Raw genomic sequence first — 6,438 nt, 5'->3', positions numbered from 1 at the left:
TTCTGGTGTCCCCCGCCGTGATATAGCTGGAATATTGCTAAAAGCGACGTAAAACTAAACTCAGTCAGTCAGTCATAGCACTGAGATCGGGACTGAAGCTGCTTGTTAGAAGAGGAATATAGATGCAATGATACAAATTGACATTTATCATCCACTAGTCCCTATAATATACAGCAAAACATTAAAAATAGCAAATATCTACCAGTACTTATGATACCTTATCTACTGACTGGTTCCTTTGGTAAGGACAATAGGACAAGTTGTTGCTGAGATAAGGGTAGATCTGGGACATTAGACTGAAGCTATTTTGATCGAAACTTTCAGCTGATCATGTCTTGGATAAACAGGTCTTGTGATCATCTTATTGTTGGTTAGATTGATTTACCCAGGTTTTAGAACTGAAGATGATTGGAACGATGTCTAATACTTTGTCTAGAAGTTGACATCGTGAGGAGACAAGCTATGTCCTTGATCCGCGTGATCGGGAACGTTCATCCAGAACCAGGGGGTGTAGGAGGTTATCTTGATGTGATCGCGTTCATTTTGCAATTGTTGATTTGAGATTGTTGTTTGTTGTAAATATAGTTTACATTGTGATGATATTCAAAACCTTACGTTTGGACACCACATGAATATAATACATTTGATAGGTGCCAAATTTATTTTGACTTTTGATGTTGTAAGACTGCTATGATGATGTGGATTACAACAGTGCTGTGTGCGTACCTGATAGCCGTCAGTTAGTGCTAGAACTTCTGGAAAACCACCCTGGCAGCGTTACCATGGTTATCTGATTCCATTTTCAGGATGTCTCATTTCAATATATATAAAACCTTTCCTTCTTGATCATTTAAAATAACGCAAGTTTGAAAGAGCCAAAATATATGCCATTATAGGTTTGGGATCATTATAACATGTAGTGTGTTTGTGATAATTCTTCTCGAGTGTTCTGTACATTATCTTTTGCAATTTGGCAATATGAAGGCTCATTTCAACAGGTGCTTGATGCCAAAACGTAACCAATAGAACTTATAAGAATGATAAGAGTTTCAACTATTTTGGCATCAAGTAACTGCAGGATGTTGTCATTCGGATAGATTCTCATGGCAACATGGTATATAGATCTATATACAAACATCACCTCTTCAGTATATATTTCCCTCCATGATCTGATGGGTCCAATACATGTTCATATGGAATAACTGGTCATTGAATCTGTGGTCATCATTATTTTATGGTCAGTGAAGATCATATGCTTAGTTTCAGAATGATTTCAAATTATTTTGAAAATGTTGAGTTAAAAGATTAGATTTTTGAAAATGTTTTACTTTGAAAATTTGAACAGACATAAAGTTCTGGCTTCATGTGAAAGCAGGTTGTTTTCACGTTAACTTTGCATGGATGTTTTAGGTTAAGTTTAAGTGTTAATTTGGAATAATAATAGTCAAAGGTTTTCTGACAAACATAATGATTTTCTTGTATATGTTGCTGAAGAAGCAGCAGGTGATGACATAAGCCCTTGATCATGTTAAGTTCATAATGAAGATATATAAACATATTCAATCACTGTTTTAGGTTAGCTTAAGTTTGACATCGCAATTATTTACCATTGTTTTAGCATAAAAGGATAAAACATAAATTTATTGAGTCGTGTGTTCATCTTATATCCATGAAGACAAACCAAGAAACTCTTGTTTATGGAGTCGCTGGTGTTGAGTGTCTAAAGATACATGCTTTTGTTTATGTGTTCTTGTGGCAAACCACGGTTTGGTGGAAACACCAGGACAGCAGTGATGAATGTATAAAACAGGGCAGTTGTGGGCTGGTGGTTTACTTGTTACTTGTTGAAGGCTCGACAACCACAAGTTTCCATGTAGATGTGAATCAGTTAGGTCAAGTATACCATGCATCTCGTGTCTTGTGACAGTGTATGTAATAGTGTAAAATAAGATACATACATTTCATGAATAAAAGAAAGAAAACACACCTGGTTTTGTCTTTATTAACTTTTAGTATGGTGAACACAATGTGAATGTTATCTAGGCTGCTTTCAGCAACATTCCAATCTTGACACCCAGAGTTGGCAGCAAACTCACCTTCAGCAGCATTGCAAGCTTGACACCCAGAGTTGGCAGCAAACTCACCTTCAGCAGCATTGCAAGCTTGTCACTTACACTCAGCTGCGAATACTATTTTATGCAAATTCCTGAGGACTGGCGGTTGCTACTGGTAGAGTAGGACACCCATACACCTTCATGAACACCTGGTATCATCACTGATTTGCAGTTTTCTATATCAGTGCTTGAAATACCTGCCTGCCTGACCGCCCCGACAGGTTATGTGATAGGCTGGTAAAGACAGGCAATGAATTTCTGTAAACATCACTTTCATTTGGGAACATATGAGAAAAGGGGATAATAGATTCCAAAGACTGTTTTTCTTGACGACTTATATTTCGGTAATGAAAAAAGATGAGAACAAAGGAAGGCATCCCGCTTCTGGAAGACATTCTCGCAATTGTTGAATTGAAGTCAAACTGTTAATTCAGAATTAGGCCTCCTCATTGAACATAATGCTAATTACCGTAAACTAATGGCTAGGTCTGACTCAACAATGTCAGCCTTGCATCTAGGGGTGTCAACTATATGGGGATGAAGGAACCAGATTGTTCACCACCTCATCTCTTGGATGAAACGCACGTGCACGGACATGATGCTGGTATGAATAGAACACCGGAAGTCTTCGAATAGACGCTCGGGCATCCCTGTATCTTAGAAATGTCTTACACCTTGCGAATATTTGGTGTTTACGGTAAACGCAGAGCTTCCAACCCCAAGAGAGAGAAAAAGCTTTGAGATGCGTGGGACGCCCCACCGGTCCTTGATGAAAACTGGTGGTGGGTTGAAGCGACGCATAATTGCAAATACCTTTCTGAGAAAAGAATGAGCGTACTAAAGAAAATAATTACACAAAACTTAAAATGATTTCATTTTCTATAATAAATTATTGGAGAAAGCGGATTTTTATTTTTCATATGTAACCTAGTCTGGCGTGAGAGTTATCTTGTCGTGAGAGGGTGACATGAGCAGAGTCTCAAGCCGGAGACGGGAGAGTTGGCAGGTATGGAAACGTTTTCGATTTCCTCGGAGATGGACCGTGTACATTTAATAAAATGTGTTGTTTGCATTTTGCATGATAACGCCTTTCATGAATAAACACTGTTTTGTTATTTTCACCTGGTCTATTTTAGGCAGGTGTCTATTGAAAGACTTACGGTAATAATCGGCTTCGAACCCACTACAAACAGCACGTAATATACGAACACGGGACACAACTCTGTACGACCCTGTACCCGCCCTCGAAACGTAATGGATTTCAAGAAACACGTCTCAATATTCGGATCGTCATGTCCACGTGTTTGTTTTGTCCTAAGATCGTTTTCTAAAAAGATATTCCAACAGCAACAGCTTCTAATTTACGGGCATCAGACGCCGTCATTTATCTGGAACACTGTTTCAAGTGGCGTTGTACACAACTACTAATGGAAAAGATCAGCCCGTGTTTCTCGTGTCCCAGATGCTTACGAAGACACTTAATCTTGTCCTTGGAAAACATTATCGCCAGTTGCCTCGCTTATTTTGGGAAAGCGTTGATTACAATCAGCTTTTGAATCTGCTCAGATGCATCGGTCTCATTGACTGAGTTTTCAACGTACGTATTCCAGCACCCTGACCCACTATCACGACGGCCTACGGAAAGTACCGAAGTGTGCCAAATGTTAGTGTGATCACATCGGCAACACTCGTGATTTGAATACTGAATTGTGACCGACTTTTCGTCCATTGTTTTAAGCCTTTTCAGGACATCGTTTTTTAAACCGAAAGCAATACTTTGTACTAAAAAGCGATACTCAACCGACAGAGTAAATAGTCCTATATAAGCGTCATCAACGTGTCAGCATCTGATTTGAAGCTATCGACATCTTCACGGCATTTGAAGACGTTGCAAGCCGAGATACCTGGGGTCATACTGTAATAGCCGAATGTCACATAAACGTTTGTCGGAGCTTGCGTGCAGGGAGGGTGTATATTTAATGACAACTTATCCTAGTAGGGCTATTTCTAAATCCCAATGCGTGACGTGACGTATAAATGATACTCCCAGGTATTTAAATGTAGCTGTTTGAAAGCGTGTGATGTTGCTGTGACGATGGAGTGACTGCAGGTAATATGGTCGTGCTAACAGCGTTGTACTACACCCAGTATGAGTGATTCGTCCTTGTCCTGTGTACCCGCCATGAGTGGCACGAGCGTCATCTTCGTATTTAGACGCACTTGAATTCTGACCCACAAAATATATCGATTGTATATGTGAGATATATTTTTCTGATCTACGGTTTACGTTTATGACACGTATAAATAAAATAGCGCCATTTTTTATATGCACACACTGAGGCTGGAACAAGCCCGCGCTATATTAGGGAGTCAAGGTCGAGTGAGTGAGTATAGTTTAACGCCGCTTTTAGCAATATTCCAGCAATATCACGGCGGGGGACACCAGAAATGGGCTTCACACATTGTACCCATGTGGGGAATCGAACTCGGGACTTCGGCGTGACGAGCGAACGTTTTAACCACCTGGCTACCCTACCGCCCCGAGTCAAGGTCGAAGAATAATACTATAAAGTACGTATAACGAACCTACTTATCACGAACAGATGGATATAACGAACCTTTTTCGGTTCTGGTCACTTGCAGATTTTCGTCGAAATGCGTATAACGAACTACGGCTATAGCGACTTAAATAAGTGGTCCATTTGAGTTCGTTATATCTGTTCTGTACAGTACAGGTTTATGGCTAGAAGTCGAGAACCGTTTATGTTATACGAGACGTGCTCCTCGTTATCATTCCTTCACTAATGTTCTGAGTGAGTGAGTGGGTATGGTTGTACGCCGCATTTAGCAATATTCCAAAGTATCACGAAATGGGCTCCACACATTGTACCCATGTGGGAATCGAACCTTGGCCTTCGGCGTGACGAGCGAACGATTTAACAACTAGGCTAAACACACACACACACGCACGCACGCACGCACGCACGCACACGCACACACACACACAAAAATTAATGTTCTAAATGTCAGCCGTCACAAATGGTCGGTAAGCACCATAACCGGCCAGGTCACCAGAGTGGGAAATGTCTTCACCAATGAATTAATATTATTGTTATTATTGCCCGTTGTAACGTCTTGTATAAGGTCCCTTAATTAGTTGTGGCGGGAACTGCTGATCAGTGGTACATACTGTCGCTTAGTTGTTGCATCATTTTGTTATTCTGGGCACATTGCTTCTCTTACTTGTGCCAGGATCTGCTGCTCTGATCTAGGGCGTCCTTCTGCTGTTCATCTGTACATCGCCACGTGTTTTCTCAGGATGCACATGGTACACAGTTCTTCCCAGTTATACCAAGGTCTGCTGATCCGTTGCTCATTGCAAACCTTAGTTGTATCAGGATCTGCTGATCGGAAGTTTGAATCTATATTCGGCGTGTAGATGATTAGTGGTCTGTTACCAATCTTCACTTCTTCGCTCATTAGCAAACTTATGACTTCAAGTAATAACTGCAAAACGTGTTTTTACAACTCAAGACGTTTTGAAACCTAATCCACTCACGTACGTCACGGGGCACTGTGAACTTGTGATACTGAAACTGTATAGGGCGACTTACAACGCCCTCTTGTCTAAACTTGTGCCACATTTTGGAAAACGTGTATTTCCCCACATACCTAATTTAGATACGCATACTATTTTTATTGAAAACACATTTCGACAACGAAAGCCAGAAACAAGTTCGTGGGGTCGACACATTAGCTGTTTTGAAGTTTCGCTTTCAATAAAGAGAAGTATTACACAAAATTAGAGCTGCCTAGAAAGGTGAAGGCTTGTCGTGCTGGGGTAGGATGGCTCGGAGATTGCCTGTAATACTATCTCCCTCACCACATGGTAGGGTATTAACATTATTAAGCCAACTTTGTGTCCGCTTCGAATCTGGCCGGATGTTGCAAGCTGAAAAGTTGGAGATATCGCGGTAGCCAAGTGGTTAAAGCGTTAGTTCGTCACCCCGAACTCTTGGTTCGATTCCGTACAAGTCTGTCCCCTGAGTGATATTTCACAAATTTTACCCAGTGCGTTTACAACACCACGCACTGCGTTTACAACACCACGCACTACAGTCAACAGGCCCTTGTGTGAGCTGCTTGTATATCTCCAGATTTAGGACTATCACGATTGTCCTATATAATTTTTTACTGACACCTTGATGTATAGGGTAGTCCATTTCTGACGCTGGTGATATCAGTAGAGCTAGAAATATCTAGTAGTGACATAAGACTCTGTGCTACAGTCGTGCTGTGTAAATAAGTTATACAAACAAGAGTA

This window comes from Haliotis rubra, unplaced genomic scaffold (assembly GCF_003918875.1).
Source record: "Haliotis rubra isolate DU_JTF1 unplaced genomic scaffold, ASM391887v1 Scf177, whole genome shotgun sequence".
In the NCBI taxonomy this organism is placed as follows: domain Eukaryota; kingdom Metazoa; phylum Mollusca; class Gastropoda; order Lepetellida; family Haliotidae; genus Haliotis; species Haliotis rubra.
The sequence above is the reverse complement of the archived record's forward strand: the minus strand, read 5'-3'. Positions refer to the sequence as shown.